Source organism: Anser cygnoides, chromosome 1, assembly GCF_040182565.1.
Source record: "Anser cygnoides isolate HZ-2024a breed goose chromosome 1, Taihu_goose_T2T_genome, whole genome shotgun sequence".
Taxonomy (NCBI): Eukaryota; Metazoa; Chordata; class Aves; order Anseriformes; family Anatidae; genus Anser; species Anser cygnoides.
The window spans coordinates 68,245,869-68,266,238 of NC_089873.1; the positions used below are offsets into that span (position 1 = coordinate 68,245,869).

The 20,370-nt window shown below is 41.8% G+C and overlaps 1 protein-coding gene and 1 long non-coding RNA gene across 8 annotated transcripts in view; one reads left to right on the forward strand and one right to left on the reverse strand.

The window, feature by feature from the left end:
• EPS8 (EGFR pathway substrate 8, signaling adaptor) overlaps nt 1-14,516 on the reverse strand; it is a 134,037-nt gene extending 119,521 nt beyond the window's left edge. For 2 of the 7 annotated variants that reach the window (XM_013172938.3, XM_013172933.3), the window contains exon 1: nt 14,032-14,516. The gene's annotated coding sequence lies outside the window, so the exon portion shown is untranslated. Of the gene's footprint in view, nt 1-12,943; nt 13,332-13,496; nt 13,660-14,031 lie in introns of those variants that run through there. The other 5 variants (XM_066999117.1, XM_066999104.1, XM_013172937.3 and 2 more) reach the window with 4 other exon arrangements.
• On the forward strand, nt 11,766-19,263 carry LOC125182258 (uncharacterized). The gene is made up of 2 exons (XR_007161621.2): nt 11,766-12,489; nt 16,787-19,263. It is a non-coding gene; the product is annotated as an uncharacterized lncRNA (long non-coding RNA).
• Nucleotides 19,264-20,370: the final 1,107 nt, after the last annotated feature.

Consider the following 20,370-nt stretch of genomic DNA (forward strand, 5'->3'; position numbering starts at 1 on the left):
GCATTTAATTTTAACAGCAGGCAGAAAGACTAGTTACCCCATTACTATCACTGGAACAAATACTTACAGATCAGAATTTTCATTCTAAATTACCCTTCTTCCCTCTCAGTTGAGGGCAACTCCTTCGTGAACACCACCACCAAGCTTTAGCAGCTAACTTTTCCAACAGGACTGAAGAATACATTGAAATTGGTCAAGGTAGGTCTTAGGAAACTCCTGGTAAGTTTTGAAACAAAAGATTTCTGCTCAATACATCCAAAGAATGAGGGGGAGAAGACTTTTTGCCAAGCTACAAACATTTAAATACTACTGTACACCAGACCCTACAGTTTATCAGATTCACGGTACATGAATTGTATCATTTTCTGGAAATTATTAACTGCTGAAGACATATCTACATAACCAGATGTGTTTTCCTAGGAAAGACACTAGCTCTAGATGAAAAAAATATATACATGCAGCTGTTGTAAAACTGGAAAGAAACTGAAAAACTATCTGTGCAGAATTTATATACAAACAGTCTTAAAGGCATAAATGAGAAAAAGCAAAAGAGGGTAAACACCCTGCATCTTTTTTTCCTTCCAAAGCAAAGATTCACTGCATTTCTCTAAGCTCTAGAGGGGTAATGTGTCCAGAGTGAAGACTGCAAATTTAGACCAAGAATGTTAATCACACATGGTTTATAATCAGTGCAGCGCCACCATCCCAACACCAATGAAAAACCATTTCTCTACCACAAAAACAACCCCAAGCTTGAGATCTCCGTCATGTTAAGGTCATTTGATTCCTGAAGACATACAGCTACCACAAGGAAAAAACGGGAATATCTGGAAGTCGCCATTATTTCTGTAAGTCATCATGGCAACAGCACCGCCTCAGAACATTTCCTCATTACTGGAAGCTGGAGTCCCATGCAGGGCAAACAAGCTGTGAGCGTGTAAAAAGCAAGGTCATATCTAAAATTACTATTCACTTTTTACATCTTAGAGAAATCCTTGCAGTAAAACTCTGTGAAGGAGGTTTTAAGACCAAGCAGGACTTGCATCAGTTGTGACACAATCCCACGCAGTCATCATGCCTTCAATTTACTAAACTGCCTGAAGTAACATCTGTGAGTCTTTTTCAATATCAGTCATAAAGAAGATATGACTATGGAGAAAAAATGTTATTGCTGGCATTATTGGGAATACTAGGACAGCATGCATCTGGACATCTGAGTCACTGTACGACACCATCTCTATGGTCTAGGAGGTAGAAAGGCCCAGACTCTCAAATCTGCCAAGGTGGTGAGGTTCCTGTTTATTTCCAACACTTCCACAGGTATTTCCCACAGGGCAATATAGCCTTTAACCCTTAGAAAATGTTTTCCAGCCAAATGTCTTAGACAGCCATGTGAGCCAAAAATGATTATGCACATAAGTATATAGCAGTTCAGAAAGTGATCTGAGCTTATACAATTTATACAGTCAAGCACGAATAGAAAGAAGGACAGGCTCCAGGATCATCTGCTTTCAGCCTACGAGGTTTTGACTGAAAGGTCTATATGCAGAAGAGGAGATCTGTACTGCATCTCCTATGTGCCAAAATTATAAAAATACAAACAACAGTATCTAGGGGGTAGCACCGCATTCTGGCATTCACACAATTCAAACACAGAACTGCTAGAAATTCACTAATGTACTTAGTGAAAAATACCAATATTTGCCAGAGGCAGGTAGCTTAAATTATTGTGTCTATCATGGACAAAAAGGAAGGGCAGGAAATCTTGTTTTATATTTTCCTACCAGAAATAGAAGGGCAGAAACTCTCCTCCTTCTTATACTCTGGAGGTCAAACTAAATGATGTAATGATCCCTTGTGGCCTTAAACAGGTTTTATAGATTATATGACTTAAAAATAGACATTATGTTTAAATAATAAAATTCTCTTGAAATTGAGTGCCTAGTACAACAAGCCTCCAGTCACTAGCTACGATCTGAAAAAGCTAACACAACAGAAATAGGTAGATATTCTGAAATTGTAATTTTATCCCACTGACTCCATCTGCCTGAAATGTAAACAGTATGTACTATCTTCTACACAGTCTGCATTACCAGGTGCAGAACTGCAGAAAAGCACACAGATGGCGGGCATGTCTATGGTGCAGACACCACACCCAGGTTCAGGTACCAGACATGGTTTAGCTGTGGCAGCAAGGATCTCTGTCCTCAGCCAAGAGGCATGGAGACAACAGCATCCCGTGCAACTGTAGCCTGTTTCCTGCACTGGAGAAGCACAATTAAAATCCCCTTGCCTACACTGTTACAACATCTCAGCTGTAGGCAGTCCTCTGAACGACTTCATTCAAAGCCTGTTACCATACAATAATTGCGAGAGGTCATGCCGTCCTGGTTCAGGAAGAGATCTGAATTAATTACATGCACCAATATGTGTGTTATCTTTTTGCTTCATTTCCAAGTACAAGGCCAAAAGAGGAAGTACAGAAGAGAGGTGCTGTCATCTCATCAGTAGAGTTCTGCATGTCAGCTACACCATTGTTTAACTGGTCACAAGCACAATATAACACAGAAAAGCTCCCCAGTTTGTATGGATGGCCTGCAAGTCCACTGGAAACCATTTAATTTTGTGAGTGAGTGAGTACACGAACAATCAGAATTGGATTGCTTTGCTCATATGCTTTGACAATGGCAATTTCATTTTATTTATTAAGATAATTCATAAAGCACCATCAAATGCAGTGTAGAATCTCTTACAACCACATTCTAGCAATGCAAGATCTCACTGAAGCACACCATTAATTCCTTGACAGTTAGGGAATGAGCCAAATACTTTGTGCAAATGAAGGATTAGTGAGGTTTCAACATATACATTTCCTTGCATTTAAAATGTGCAAGGAGTGAACCTTATTAAAACAGAATTTCATATTAGACTTTAAAATGATGGCCCCTTGGGCAGATTTTCTATACTTCAAAAGATAGCTATTATACTACTGTATGTTACAGTCTAGGATAACAGAAAAAGAAATTCCTATCAAATTGCTGTACTACTGTATGCAGGGGGCATAAAATAGTTGCTCTTCCCTGCAGCCCTCAGAAAAACACAGACTTCTCTTCAAAGTGGAATATCACCAGTCTCACACAATAAAGACAGAAAAACTTTAATACAATACTTTGAATTTAATTCCACTTCACCATCGAAAATATTTTGAGCAATTAAAGCAGTATGCTCCAAAATTCTGTGAACCTGCCAGCCAGTATCTGGGACTCCTTTGGGGCCTCAGAGTTACATGGCCTACCCCTATGCTCCTGTTTCTCTGTAAAAGGAGTTATCAGTTGTTATCAGAAGTAATCAGTTTATGGATGTTTCTGAAATAAGATTTCCCTAAATTTACAGAATATAGAAGAAGGCTGGTACCTTTTCTTCTTGCTTTTTAATGGTGGTCAGAGCTGTCTGAAAATTTGCATACACAGAATCATAAAGGACTAAATCATTTTCCTACTTTGCATCATTTCTGGTTTAAGAGTCCTTGTAGCGCAGCCACTAGGAAGTGATGCTGCCCATGATCCAGATTCACGTGACCTCTTTAATGTGTTAACTCATCCAGGTCTTCATAATTACAACTGATCCAGAAGCTACTGGGAAATATCCCTAGCAATTTAAATAAGCACTGTATTAGATACTAACATACAACTAATAAATGATCGTTTGTTACAGGCATTTTGGTGGCCCAACTTAGTGAAGGAGAGCTCACTAAAAATCACCCAAAATAAGTAACAACAATATTAAATGGAAATCTCATAATCAGCAATTAAGAATGCTGAAAGAACTCACAGAATGTGTTGTGTTCTTCCAAACTTTTCCATCTTATCTCAAATGTTTATAGTAAAAAGAACAGAGACATTTTCTTCAAAGCACAATCACTACCAATCCTACCCAACATTCCAGCAGCACAAGATGCTTCTTATAACTTGACCAAGTAATCCCCTCAGATCTTCAGGATATGATAGCAAAATAATTATCCCCCCTCAGTGTTCCTTTGTAATTATTCTATTTTTTTCTTATCCTTGTTACTTCAGGCAGAAATGACTAGGAGATTCTACCATCAATTCACCAAACAGAATTCCCCTGCATTTGTTTTCTTTTAGGTTTAAGTTTTACAATTAAATCGTATATTAGAGAAATATCTAATAATTTTCCACCCAGCTAGAACTGTGCCCCACTATGGCTTCAGTTTAATTATTCCCCTTTCCATTTTACTAGCTAGAAGAAAAATGAATCTACCTTCAAGCCTGTTGGAATCAATCTTCTTTTCTCTTTCTCACAATTTATAAGTCAGAGGCTTAAAAAGTGTTCATATCCTCTTTTAACAAGCTGGTTATGTGAGATAAGCACAAGAACATTAATAAAAATAGCTCAGCATTAAGTCATGGATGTTTTACAAAAGTAAACGTAGAAAAAAAAAAAACACTAAAGGCTAATTGTGATTTATACTGCATCTCTTTCCCTATACTACCAGTTATCAATCACGTCTAGAAGATCTCTTCTTTTACATACAAACATCATGAACACAACTGCTTCTGGCTCATTTCTAATCAGCTCAGACACTGCACAGCATAGACCGCCCCCGAGTCAGCCCTGAGACGTGCAAACACTGTCATGCTGCAGAAGACATTTCATTCTTTCCCAGTTACGGACTTTAACTTTTCTTTTCCTTTTAAATAAGTCCTTCACAAAGATTTCATCGCTGGAAGCCCAGCTTCTCCCACTTCAGCTCTCCCACATGTTGTACCTCAGTAGAGTCTGTACCATCACTTTCACGAACCGCCCTCAGTGTCCACATTGTTCAGCCTGCTCCCCTGCGAGTGGAACACTAGACACAGTGTGAACAGATGATGTCAGAGCATGTGGAAAGCTTGCGAGATTTCATGAAAAATATGTTCCGGAATGCAAACTTGATTGAAAAAGGAAATATGCGAAGTGGCACCCTATGCACTAACTTCAGGGTGGGCTACCTTGTCAAATATTTTGAACGTCTCATTTCCTGCATTGTACAATAGAAGCGGAAGAACTCTCAGGATCCCAATAATGATGCAGACCAATCCACTGCTAGAGCAAGGATAATACAACCATGAGCATTGACACTTTTATTACTGCAATTACTATGAAGCAGCTGGTGGTAATAATAATAATACTTAGCATTTATACGATGCTTTACATCTTCAAAAGGCTGTGTAAACATTTGCTAATTAAGCCTCCCAGAGATACAGGGTTTTTTCAGTTTTATAAATAGGAAAACTGAGGCAGAGAGACAAAACAGCTGTCTCCAACATCAAGATCTCAAGATGATGTTAAAAAGGGGAGTAGACATCTCTATGGATGAAAAGAACTTTTGGAGTTATAAAAGTACTGCTTAAAATACCCAAAGAATGTGATGGGACATAAACCTTCATGCTCTGTGCATCCACCTTCTCCAAAAAAAAAAAAAGAAAACATTTTCCCAGGGAAGACGTCCTTCACTGCTGCCAGCTGCTCAAAGCTGCTTGCCACTTAGGAGCATGAAATGCTGGACTAAACAGGCCAGTAGGACCATCACATCTGCCAAACCCCCAGCTTGGAAGACCAACTTCCTCTGAAAAATAAAACCATTGATAAACTGCACAAAACTGCTACTTCAATCAATCATCATCAAGACTGTGCCTCAAAAGCAACTCACTTGCCCTCTGGGGCTGTGTTCTGCACTGTCACAGTTTAAAAAACATACAAACACATTTTCTTTCTTTCACATCAATATTTAACTTTTTAGATTAAAGTAAGAAATGCTGTAAATACTAAGTAGAAATGAACAAATGCCACCGCTTAGTGAAGGCATTTCTGATTAGGTCTTCCATTCATATTCAGTAAGACATCAATTGAACAGATTTTTCATGTGTATATTAGACACCTCGCTCACGTACAGAAACAAAATGCCTACACACACTAACACCTCCTATTCAGGTCTTTAGCTCTAGAGCAGCTTGAAGTGAGCTTAAAATTATTGCCTAGACAAAATACAGCATTAAACCATTAGAGAATACATTACTTTTAAAGCCATATCCTACAAAGACTTGATTATCCATGCAATTTCAAATATGAACTATCCCATTGATATCAATGAATCTGAAATGCACTTCAGAACACACTGAAATACAGATTAGTGGCACAAATGGACACAATGGGGAAAAAGAAATGGTTTGTGAAAAAGGAACAGCTTTGTTGCAAGCAGTGGTGGGAAGTGCATTATGCAAAGCGGACAAGAAGCACTACACACAACTGAAGATGAAAGTAAAACAAAAAGGGTAGGGAAAACTTATGGGATAAATAAAGAATCAGGAAGAAATAAAACAGGAGATTAAAGTTATATCAAGACTCAAGAGCAAGATGGACCACAACATGGAAGATGGTGGAGAAACATGGTTTGAGCAAGCACGGAAGAATGGAAAGCCTTAAGAGCTAACTCAAGGGCTGAGTTGAGCAGGGAGAACATGGACCAAAGCAGAAGGCAAAGTTCAAAATGCGTCACTGCTTTAGCACAGGAGCAGGAACAGAAGGAAAACAGTGACTACAACAGAGAAGCTGTGTTTGTTTCTCATCAGTGGTAGGACATTCGTCATATAGGTGATTTACCTAATGGATGGTAAGGTGCAAAGTCCAGATTCCTCACTGTCCTGTCCTCTCTGAGTGAAACAGCACTAAGAGGCTAATCATCAGTTAGCCCAGAGTTAATTAGCTATAAAGAAGTTTGCAGCTGAAGTAGGAACAGATGGGATCCTCCTACCTCCCAATCCTCTGCCTTAACGCCTGGACAATTCTTTATCCTTTATACAGGAAGAGAAGGAAATAAAAGAGATGAAATATTACACTAAGGTTGTCACAGCATGGGAAGCAATGCAAAGCAATAAATAACAATAGACGTGGAGAAGAGAATAAGCAATTCCACTATGGGAAAAACAAGCCTGAGATGACACTGAAATTAAAGTAGAAAAATATGTATTTAAATACACAGCCTGCCACCAAATTGTAAATCAGAACCACACGTGTATATTTATATCTCCAACTGCAGGCAATATAATGCACTCACATGCTTCTCAAGACACGTTGTGCAAAGCTGTACATTACTTTAGAGGCCTATCTATAAGTGGCTGACTTCTCCGTTTTTAAAATGGCATGGAAGATCATCAGGCTGTATTTTATTACAACTTGGTATCACAAACTTCTCACGACGTAATTCAATTCCATGGCATAGCTATTGCCATATTATTGTCATATGTACTGACACTGAAGAACTGAAAAAGGGACATGAATGTCTCATGCTCTGAACAAGGGTCTCAAATTCCCATGATAGGTATAATAAAAATATTTGTAATGTACAGGTTTATGACATACATAAACCTGTAAATGTGGGATTTTCAAAGGCACTGAACTCTTACTAATGCCTGTATCAATCAAATATCTACCCCCCTGAAACACTGTTACATTATTTATGTATTGGAAAAAGCATGCTTTCTCAACACTAATTACTGCAAATTATATTTTACACTGGAAACGAAGAGGTTATTGACTAAGGAAATAGAGAAGGTGACATATAAAATATACTGCGGAAGCAAGCAAAAAAAAAAAAAGCAGTGGCATTGCAAGAAGAGAAAGTACATCAGAACTATGAGAAGAGTTCTGCATCTTCACAAGAAAAGCATTCAGATTTATTCAGAGAATTAATGTTAAACCCTCTCAACCACCCCATAATGAAAGAAATTGCTCATTAACCAAGGTTCATATTTCACATGCAAGACAAACCACTAGGACCATTAAGTGAACAAATCACAGCAATGCCAAATTCCACCTAAAGTGAAAACATTGATAAGATCGGGATAATCTTGTATCTCACCTTGCATCTGCAAGTATGAAAGAACAAACCCACTTCTCTGATCTCGTGTATTTCTCCTGTTTTTTAGATTAAGTTTTAAGCAGCTAATTTGGGAGGTATGTTACATATCGTTTCCCTTTCCTAATGGCTCTGGACCTATTTTAATGAAGAGTGAAAAAGTACTGCTAACATCTGACTTTCAGCTTCTCTTTGCACATGAGCCAATTTCTAGAAGAAAAGGGGGAGGAGAAGGGAGTACTGATGGGAGAAGCAGCAAGCCTAGTGCCTGCTTTTCTACTTCGTCAAACCTTAAAAATGCTTTTACACGCTGGAGCACAAATCAAAGTAATACACAAATCCCCATGACTCATCTCTTTATTTTCCAGATATTAAAAAATAAATAAATAAATAAAAAATCCTAAGCTACAGACATAAGACTTACAATGATTGTCCTGCAGTAAGTGAAGTCTGAAACACTCAGGAGACAAGGTAAATTCTACCCCCCCCTGCCCCAAAAAAACAGCCATGGCAGCTTCACAATTAAGCCAGCTGAACTCAGCTCCTCTGTGCTCACGGGACACTTAAAAGAAGTCATATATTCCCTTACCTGCAGTGGTAATCTATAAAATCCATAAAATCTCTAAACGGTAACATTTTGGATTATTAAAAGATAAATCTATCTTGCATCAAATCAACACATTCTTGAAAGAAAGAAAAAAAAAAAAAAGGACAAGTTATCTGTACGAAGCCAGCTTGGAGTTATAACATCCACAACACCTATACTCACTCAACAAATACCATTCTTAAAATACATTTCCTAAATATTTTGTGGAAACATTAAAGGTTTCACAGTATTCCAGAACAACAGGTTCATCATTTCACAAGCCACAGTTTTATTAGAGAACATTGCAATTTCTTTTGCTGGTCAAAAAGCTTCACTCAATTTGGCGTTAAAAACAAATGCAACTAGAATCCCCTGTCACACCATTAGTAACGAAGATGCCCATTATGCATCAGAGCATTACACAACAGAAAATGCTACAGAAATGCATAACTTTACGCAAGATGTACTAATTCCACGCAAATTACTAGTGATAAACCTTTGAAGTTAGAGACATCTGCTCACTATGTCCATCCAAAATGCATAAGGTTGCTAGAGTCTATTCAGAAAATGACAGAGGTAATAAATGCAAACAAAGTAATTTGTAATTTGCTATTTCCACTTCAGATCTCATTCCTGCAGAGAGTCACAGCATGAGTAACTTTAATTGCATAGATAGTGGCATAGAACGGGAAGGGAAGAAAGGGTTGAATGTGTTCAACTAGTAGCATTCAAGGCCCTGAGCTGGCTTATACTGAGAAATTTTACTGGAAGTTAAATTAGTGAATAAAATCAAAGCAATGTGTTAGTGAATGCGGGCTCGTGGATACAGCTCAAAATGAAAAGTGGTCCTCAAAAGCTAATTCTAACAATGTTTGTATTTTTAACTGACTATTTTTTTACCTCCTCAAAGTCCATAATGTGCTATTGAGAGGGACAAAAAATAAATAAATAAATCACAAAATAGTGAAGGTTGCTTCTTCCCACATCCCCATGATCCTTCCAAGAAACCTGTGAGTAAGCTCGCATGGGAACAAGCAAAATGATACAGAATCACTAAAGTATCAAATGCTACAAAAGACACCTTGTCTAATCTTCCTGTTTCAGTGAATTGAGAGCTCTGTTTAGTAAATACCTGTGCAAATCCAAGTAGTCTCACTGACTGAAATTAAACTTTACTGTATATGTAGGTTTGTGTACATGCATAACAGTGGGAAATCCAGCAGCCCCTCATGACCATAGTAACAGCTGAAATTCCCACCAAAAATTAAATTCAAATGGCAACAATCATATAACTTGACACCCAAGATGGGAAACTGAAATTTCTAGGTGTCAGGGTTAAATCAAGGTATGTACAAAACTATGAGAAAATCATACGTGTTGGACGCATAAATAAACGGATGAAGCAGAGTCTAATTCTGGAGTTGAGATAAAATGGCAGCAGTCACAACCCTTAGTGGAAGCAGGAACTCTAGTTTCTGCAAACACAGAACATTTAATACTGGAAAAACTAGAGAACTAGCTCTGAAAACAACAAATTCACCTCTTACTACTTTTTTTTTTCCTCCCACTGTGAATATTCAATATCTGTATCTGCACCGGTAGTTTAGTTACCAGCAGTATTTTTAGAGACTTATAGTTTTAGCAGGTGCTCAGTAAGTATTGACTATTGCCCTAGCTTCAGCAAAAGGCATATTTCGGGCATCAGACTGCTCTCTGTACCACAAAATAAATACAGAGGCTTCAAAATCAGTTCAAAGCTATCCAGTCACAGGGTGTTGATTAGCCTCCTTGGGACCCCAGCTCAGGACTAGAATAATGAAAACCCTGAATGCCTATAGACAAAGGAGACACAGAACCAGACGCTGTTAAACGAAAAAGCAAGAAGAAATCTTGGTTTAAAAGGATATATGAGAACCAATCCTATCCATATGTGGAAAACACACTGCAAGCAAAGCACCTTTCCAATTCTCTTTGAATGGAGGTAACAGGATTGGGCTGTGCACACTGTACCATAAGCTACACAGCTCTGAGGTGTTAAATGTCTTTTCTTTCTGGCTACCAGCCATGCAGCAAAGAAAGAAGAGGTCCTACAGTGCTCCAGATTTTGGAGGGTTCACAGACCAAAAGCTTCCATTTTTCCATCTGGCATGGTTGAAAGTTGCTTCTTTAAGGAAATCTCCCATCTTCGACCAGTCATTCACTGTTCTAGAAGACAGGCTGACGCAGCAATTAGGAGTACGAGAGAGGTGCTAGACACTGAAATCAAAGTTAACAAGCACTTTCTTAGTGCAGCATTTATTGTGGGGACTTAGAGTCTTCTGTTATGCCACTGCCATAGTTGAAGAGAAAAGTTCATATATACTCAATCTATTTTGACCCTCAGGGCACCAATTATTCAACTTCAGGTGTTTAGGTTTTAATAAGCTTTCATGCACAGGGGAACAAATACAGCAGTTAATGTGAGTGATTTGCCATTTACAGCCAGAGTATGACCGGAAAGAAAATCAATCATATTTCATGAATTTAGTTGTCACCAGGTGGAAAGATTTTGCATCTTTTTACGTCTGTGCACTTCACAACAGAAGTATCTTTAGATCAATCTTGGACTCTGTGTTATTGCTGCTTATAGCCAGGCACCTACTCGCTTCCTTGTGGGGTTGTCACCTCCCTCCAATTACACCTAATGAGATGCTCTGGGTGCTTTCAAAATTACATGCAATCAAAAACATTTATTCTGAGCTTAAAGAATGTGTAACTCAATACCACAGCCACTATGAGGATGTGACAATACAAGTATTGTCCAAAGCAGGTTATATTTCCATAGCCTCCCCCAGCCAGAGCAAACAGCAGCCTCTGTCTGCTCCCATAGACCTTTGAGCACAGTATCTTGTTACCTGAAGACACCTGTATGCTAATAACACTACACTTGCTGTGAACCGTGAATTGAGCCTAGATATGCTGTGTCTCCCTTGCATCTTGGAAACCCTGTAAGGTCTTCACAGTCCCCGCCACTGGGAGAAAATGAGGAACTCGTTTTAGGGCTGGTCTAAGAGAGCCCTCTTCTCAAAAGGCTCTGGCTGCAGCATTTCCACTGGTATTCCTTGGGAAGAAGACTGCTCACACAGTGCTGATTATGTATTTCCAGTTGCTAATGACAAAAATGGTCATATTTATGTTCTTCCATGTAAGCAATTTTTGCAGCTGACATACAGACATTTCACAATCACAAAAGAGAAGAAAGATGGTCAATAGGAAGGGTGGAGGACCATATTTTTTATGACAAAAGGAAGGAGAAGCCGTATTAAAACACGGTCTGCACTGCAAAGAAATCCGAGATCCATCATTTGGTTAATATTTCAGCAGACACAACCTAGAGCAATAATATTTTTATCTTCAGTACTTCACTTGAAGTAAACAAACAGACGCCACCAAAGGTCATACTGCTGCATGTCTATAACCCGTGGGGTACAAGAGCCATGAGCTAAGACAAAACACAGCTTTGGGGTGGGAGAGTTGGTTTGCAAAAAAATATCCTTAAGAAAAACTCGTCCACTCGTTCTTCTGTTGTCTGCTCCTAGCTGGCTTCAGGCTAGGGTTTCATGGAGGCTGCAGTCCCTTGCTGTTGTTGATGGACATAACCCAGCCCTACAGAGGTTACAGGGGGTATGGAGCACCGTATATCACCCTGTGAAATGCCAGAAACCTGTTTTCCACCATGCGCCCGGGTCTCCCTTACTGCACTGGTGCAACGTGGACAGAAGTGCACGCCATGGCGATGAGAGGTGTGGAAGGAGGAAGAATGCCAGGGAAAGTTAGCAGAGAGAGCAAGAATGGGCTGAACAGCCGAGAAGGCAGCCGGCAGGGCAGCGCACCAAAGCAACACGGGCATACACCGCAGGATTATCCCACCCGACAGCTGCTCACCACCACCCACTACCAACACACGACACCTCGGGAAAAACCACCTTAGACTCCGGAAAAATGGGTGAGCGGCGGGGAGAGCCGGGCTGGCCACCTGGGAGGAGGTGAGGAGGGAGGTGGCAGAGCTCGGGGGCACGGCCGGGGACCCTCCCCGAGGGACAAGGTGCGCGCAGGTGGCACACCGCCGGGGGAAAGAGCCCGTGCGCATCGCCACGAGAACCCCCGCAGGTGTACGCGGGGAAGGGCTGCGGCCGAGGCTCCCACCCCTGCTCCCAGAGCGTTGTGCTGAGCTCGCCCGGGGGACTCGGGGGCAGTTTCCCAGTGAGAAGGACGGGCGGCAGCAGCAGCCCCAGCGGCACCTGGAGGAGGCTGGAGCAAGCGCCCCGCACCTCGCTCGCCATGTTACGAGGCCAGAATGAAGAGGGTTGGGGCAGAATAAAAGACAGGGGGCAGAATAAAGAGGGGTGGGGGGCGCCGACACCGGGGGCAAGGCAATCCCCTCCCCGCTAGACCCTTACCTTCCGCGGGCGCCTTCCTCCCGCTCGAGGCGACGCGGCGGCCGGTGGGGGGATCCGGGAGCGATCCGGGAGCGATCCGGGAGGGATCCGGGGGAGATCCGGGGGAGATCCGGGGGGCTCCCCGCCGCCGCCGGCCGGGGGCAGGGGCGGCAGGCGCGGACAAAGTGCCCGAGCGGCGCGGGAAGGGCGCCGGGCAGCGGGAGCAGCCGCGCAGCGGAGCGGAGCGATGCCGAGCTCCCTCTGCCGGCCCGCCGCCCCGCCCCGGCCCCAGCCCCGCTCCCGGCCCCGGTGCCGGCCCCGGTCCCAGCCCCCGGCCGGGGCGGGCCCGCGGAGGGCAGCGCGGAGCCCGGCGGTGGCGGTGCGCGGCCGCCCGCCCAGCCCCTGCTCCTCCGTCGCCCTGTCGAGGTTTGCAGGTCAGTTGCAAAACGCCGGGGTACTTTACTTAGAGCACCTCCCCGGAGTCGGGATCAGATCGGTGAGTTGCTTCAAGCGATCTGAAGCATTTACCGAAAAAAAAAAAAAAAAAAAAAAAAAAGCCACGCACAAAACCTACCCGGACTCCAAAGCTAAAATCCCTGAAGATGTAGATGTATCTAAACCGGCTGTAGAACGTGTCGGCTACACGAACAAAAGTCTCCCGTCCTCGCTGGAAATCCCGGGTGAAATCTCCCAGCTGTTTATGTTGTTTCCATCTGGCACCACATCCCTCCCGATCCTGACAACTTGGACGTGTCTTTCGCTCTGCACGGGGGAATGGTCCCGTGCACAGATACTCCTGGCATGCTGACAGGCAGCCAAAGCCCTGATGCTACACTGGTGCCAATTTCATGACTTTTATAACCTGCCACTTCCACCACTACAGTCAGGCTGGTCCCTGAGAATGTCAATTTTCACTGATTTCACTTTCAAGTAATTTTCTGTCTGTTGTGACTCCATAGAAAAGCTGGAAAACTAATTTTTCAACAGCATCAAACAAACAAAAAAATGACCCCCCCCCCTTCAAGTAGCATATAAAATAGCTAACCTAGTTTTTGAGGTTCAGTTCCTGGTTTTTGATAAAATGGAACTGGCTTGCAAGGCTTACAAACCTGTTTAGTTTTGTTCCCGGGTCTCCTTCCAGGTTTCTCCAAGATCCTTCACAAAGAGCAAAATTAAGAAGTGCAGTCTTTGAAGGTCTGAACCATCCATACAGACATTTGCAGGATTGAGGCATGGTTATTGAAACATAGCAACAGGTCCTTTATGCTGCAACGTTTCTCTGATTGCAGGCCCTCCTCAAAAAACCCACACAGGAAAAGTATAAACTAGTGAAAGAGCAGCTGCTTTCTACAATTTCCACTCAGTTCCAAGAAATGAGGCTTGGCAGGTCCTTGCTTTTTATAACACTCCGTGACTCATTTGCAGAGGCAGGTGAAGTCAGAGCCATCGCTGCCAGAGTCATGCCCCTGACGGCTTCTCCAGCAAGGACACTGGTTTTCCCAAACACTTTCTCAAAAAGGAGAAAGGAAGATATTTCTCAGCTACTGTTTGCAGTGGTTTGGTTGCTAGTACCCTTCTACAGCGATGACCTGGGGCTGTTTGGCAAATCTTCCTGAGAGTAAGATCTGAGTGCTGCACACTGTGTTATTTTGCCAGGCTCCTGGGCAGGTTCAGATCTGAAGGCAGTGGGCAGCACGCAGGCATGAGCCTTGCTGCAGGCTCCTGTGAAGCAGGCAAGAGACAGTAACCAGAGCCTGCGGATCAAGCAGGAGAGGTGGGGCCTCAGTCCGCGGTCGTTTGTGAGTTCACCTCAACCCAGCTTCAAAAAACCCAGGAGACAAAGCAAAACACTTCAGCCAGCTTCCCTTTCCTAGCTCTGAACTGGAAAAACCCCTCATCACACTGGGTCTTCTCCTGATGGCTCCCCTGCTACTTTTTCTGGTCCAGAGGGTTCTCCAGGAAGCAGGAAAGAGAAAAAAGAACTTTTGTGAAGTGATGGGGGTGGGGAGGGAGGATCGGAGCAGCTTTTGTGCACCTAAACAGGGAATGAGTGCATAGATACCATCCACTTACCTTGATAACAGGAAGTCTGTTTCCAACAGACCTTCAAACCTTCAGAAATCAGGTTATGGAGAGGTCACCTCAGTCATTCGTGTGAATGAGCACTCACAGGAGCACTGACATCTGAACTGACATTTCCAAACTATTGATACCAATCACCGCATGCAGACTCCCTAGGTAAATAATAGCAATTTACACAGAAAAGTGCTTACCCCATTGACAAAGGACAGAAAACAAATGCAGGAGACCACTGTGGGTTGCTTGTTTTTATTTGGGAAGAAAATATTTAAAGGGAACAGAAAAAAATCAACAGGAAACTGGGAAGGAAGTGGGACATGAGGGTGAGATGAGGGAAACCAGAAGAATAAATGGGAGACAGAAAGATTTGTGGAAGGATAAATTCAGCTTCTGTACCTACCTAGAACAAGTGGTTTACCATGTGTTCACCAGGGTGTGTGCAAGAGGCGTGGGCATTTATTAAAAGGTTTCAATATAATTATGAAGCTCATAATGCTGCAGGTAGGAAATCAGAACATGGTAACGCAGCGGCTGAAGAAGACATTTCACAAGCATTTTTCTGGTTGGGGAAAAAACAAAATTCACCAAGAAATTTCCTCCTGTTGTAGAACAGCCTAAAGATACTTTCCAGCTGGGGACCTGCAGAATGGATTACCCAGAGCGAACGGCTTCCACAGGGAGCTGGGAGCCTCCTTCCCACCTGAAATTCAGCCCCGCAGCCGCTCACCCCGCTACAGCTGGTGGCCAACTCCTTCGCGTGTGTCCATACAACCGAAGGCATGTGGACAACAAACCTGTGCACGCAGGGGGAGGGCCATTATTCAGGCTGTACAGAAAATAGATGGGCAGGTATTCAAATGCTATGTGCTGGCTGCAGCAAGCCTGGGGATTTTAGATTAACCTCTGGATACTGTAATTTCCACTGTTGCTGCAAAACTACCCTGCTGTAACCATAGAGTTTTCAGGAGAGAAACACACAAAGCAAGCCAGATTATTCTCTTGATTTTAAGGCACAAGCCTACGGTGAGAAACAAGCAAATTGTTTCTGGTTTAGGATCATACAAATGTGAGCTTAGCGCAGAGTAATCCACAGCAAGAGAGAGAAACAAAAGAGACTGGCTAGCAGTCTGTGTTGCTCCATTCTTTATGCTGATGAAAAAAACATGGAAAAGAAAAAGGAAATCCCAAATGGGGAAACTATTTATTTGCTGCTTAGGTAAAACTATAGAAGACTGTTTGCATTACAGATAACCATGGTGCCATCTAGAACAGTCCAGAGCAGATAAGAATAAGCACAGAGATTCTTCTAGTCCCCAAATTGTCTACAATCTGATCAGGAGTTTCCTTGGGGTGTGCCTGTTTCTAAAATATTATGCTTAAATGTGTCATCCTTTGTGCCATAAAAATATTTTTAGAGCTGTAGTAAGTCTATAAATAGGAGTAGTAAATCTATCTGTAACATAGCAGCCTCAAAACTGGTGAGGCTGATTTGGTCAAAACATGCTGGGAAGATTCTGTAAACTTCTAAATAAATTAGGAACATAAGTTCTGCTATCCAAAAATTAGCTTTGGGCAAACACTCTGATTTGTAGTGGTGTTTTATTTTATTTATTTTACTTATTTATTGCCAGGAAAATGGAATATAAAATAAAATTATAAAAAGCCCTCCTCTCTCCCCATAGGCATTAAGAAACAGTCAGTTCATTCCTTTATTGTAGAGCTTGTGCTTCATTGATTAATATTAAATTACAGAGTTACTCGTGTTTTCTTTAATGACCTTTCTAGGGAAGGTTGGTTCAGCAAAAAAAAGCAAAGCAGATGAGAGAACTATCCAAGACCTAAACCTGCAAAGTAAGAAGGAGCCCAGCATGTCTGTAACCCTCTCCTCACAGAAACAGAGCTGCAAACATATTTTTGAACCACAGGGAAAGCCCCTGGACTGTTCCTGGCTGACTCAGAGCCTTTTTCCCAAGTACGGAGCCAAAGCAGCGCAAAGGATTCCCGAAAGTCTCATTTCCACACCAGAAATGATTCTTCTGAAGAGCTCGAGGATACAGGAGAGAATATATCAGAGGATAACGAGGTGTCTGTCAGGCTGGAGTCACTGCACTGGGCTCCGTGGAGACTTCAAGTGTGATGGATATGAGTGTCTCAAAGAGTTGTCGTGAATCACTCAGTCCATGTTATACGAGGAACTACTCTAAACTGCAGACAGGTCAGACGTCTTGAGAAAAGGAAAGGCACAATCATTTGCTCGTGGTCCTTGTGGTACCTGCATCCCCAAGTCAGAGGCTGTGCAGTTATGCCTCCTGGGTGTTCTGTTTCCTGTTGTGCTTAATTTGGAGCTTGCTTCTCTAAATATACACTTTCCTGATTTGCTCCTTAGTCTAGCTGCCAAGGGTCACCAGATTTTTATTCCTTCCTCCTAATTATCATTACATCTGTGGAGGAGATTATTTGAGTAAGCTGACTGGGATAAACAAACCAGCTGTTTATCATCACATCTGAGCCCCCAAACTCCTCAGCCCGAAGCTGCCATAACCTATGACTTACAAACTTGCCATCCAGTCATTCCAGTTACTAATGCATCGATTACGACCCATGTAAATTTATGGCTGGGATTAAAGTTGTGTGTGTGATGATAAAAAGCCTTCCAGAAAGACAAGGGTCCTGGGACATTATGAATTATCTGGCAGTCATTACTACACAGTCCTTTGTGGATCGTAATCAACTAGTGAAGTAACGTAGAGGACCTTTCTCCCACTGAAGGCATGGGGAGTGTTGCCATTTGCTTCAGAAGGAGTAGAGTCAGGCCCAAGTCCTTAATTTGTGCATTTCTCAGTCTCTAGTTGCTAGCTGGCACTCTGGTTTGTAAGTCAAGGATTCTTTCCTGAGAGAAACCTGAAGCACAAGAAAAGACATCCAGGAGCCGTTGACATCATGTGGGTAAAGCTCAGCACATTTGGAAGCGATTGCTAGATTTTGTTCTATCCTCTCTCAAGAGCTACACTGTGTTTGATGCATGAGACTCTAATTGAATTTAAGCAAATAAACTGCAGGTTACAACGCGAACTCAAACCTTGTTATGCATTCTGATGCCTCTGTATGCCTATCTTAGTGAGACAAAAATGAAATATGATGCAGACAATCAATCTTTTTATATCTGTGCTGTGCTCTTTATAGGGAAGCATGACAGATTTTTTTTATTACAATCGTATGTTTACTGAGAGAGAGGTAGAGCATTAAACCTCAGATATAACATTTTCCTCACATCTTATATTCATGAGAAAAGAAAGGGGGCAGGGAGAAAGAAAAACATATAATTGAAAATGTTTATTTAATCTGTTTTGCCAGAATTTCTTTTTGCCTGAAACTTCTATAAGTTTATGGGCTTTGTTTTTCCTTCTGAGGTTTTGGACATACATTTATCTGCTGGTTGAGAGGGAAAAATGTTAACTACACTGCTCTTCCCAGGCCTCCAGAGTTCTTGAATCAAGCACCTAAAATTAAGACACTTCTTTAAGAATCATGAGGTGCTAACAAAAAAGGTGCTGACATTTTTATTTGGCTTTGGGGTCCACAGGTTTCATATTTCCTAGCAGAAATGTCAGAGGAAGAGACTTTTTTTCTAACAAATAGAAAGGTTTTGGTGCATTCACAAGACTATAGACAATTAAACTTTTAAGAAATATAAAAAATATCATTACCACAATACTAAAATCAATAGATTGGCCAGAATTACTTTGAAACTGTATTGTTATTCTTCATTAAATTTTCCTGTTCTTGCACTGAATTTTAACTTTTCAAATAGTAGTCACAGTTCCTGGTTTTAAGGACAGAAAGGCCTGGTTCAGCTGTCTGACCCTCTTACAGAATGTGTAGGATATCTGAAGTTCCCTATTTGCATATGCGTAAAAAAAAAAAAATCATCATTTCAGCAAATGCTTGCTTACTTCTGATCTCATAATTGTTTCACTAGATGAGGGAAGTAATTAATAATACCGGTGACAATTTTTGGTTACGTAGTTCTTGCCACAGACCTCAAAATCATCTATCTGCTAGCATTAATGAATCTGGAGTCACAAGCTTCATTGTACAGGAGACCCCAAGGCTTAGCTAATACTGCAAGTCTTCACAGTTACATCCTGAAACCTGGATAAGTTGTGTTTTTACTAAAACTTAAAAGCACAGAATTTAAAAGATGGTACCAACTGATCCTGGGATCTCAGAAATGAAAATGACAATAAATACATATGAAATAACCCTGCGTATGTGTGTGTACATGTATAGTTTTGGATGCATGCACCTCATGAGTTTTGGGTGTATGAAAATGTCCTGTTATTTCTGGTCACACTGCACTGGCAAAGCTGGAGATGTTACGTAGCAATGGCAAGTTGCAACCAGTGCACATGGATGTAGGGCTATGGTAGGACCCACAGACCCAATCTGCCAGCGTGGTGCTCCATCCATTGAAGTTCCTTAAACAAAAGTGAGACAATGTCTCTGAATTCAGTTTCACAGGCATAGTCCTGGGAGTTAATGATGGAGAAGGCTATGATGTGATGGAAAGGCTGCCTATACAAAGGCAACCAGACTCAACAAGCTTTTTCTTTCCGGAGGACGGTGCCCATGAGAGAGTTTCACTTCTATACAGTTTTCAGATAAACACATGTAATGTTCAAATTCACAATTGCTTAAGTCTGTGAGAGATGTGGCAAATCTGCAGCTGCATTACTTCAAGCTGTAGTTCTGCCTTAAGACACCCCAAACCCTGTGATAATACCAGCATTTGAAGCACACATACTACTGAATCAAAGCAGACCTTCCGTGAGCTTATAACAAGTCAAGTCAGGGAAGGCTAATAATTAAAAAGGAGTCTAAATTGTGTCTTTATTGTGATAATTAGTCAGCCATTAGTGAATTTCATACCGAGGTAGTCACAACTGTTTGCTCAGGTATGCTGGGAAAGGGGAGAAGCTGTCTACCTTAGGAGGCTTTGTGCAACCCCTCTGCAGCATAAGGAGAAATGTGCTTGCAGGGCCTTTGTGCAGTCTGACACTGAGCAAGCAGTTTGATGGCTGCTGTTGGCTATGGAATAAAAATCTGTCTAGAAGAAGCAATCAACCCTGCAAAGCTCGTGAGATGGACTGCAGTGGCATCTTAACAGTTTACTAGCACACTATATGATACTATGAGACAAAGTCACAACATAAATACAACCAAACAGAAACATGCTTTAGAAAGGCAGTGTTCAATTACTCAGGTTAAATCATCCAAGCTCTATGCACACTACAGAAAGCACTGCAAAGCAACAGATGAAACATTGAGAGAAGAGAATATAAATGACATGTCAGTCAACACACATTTTA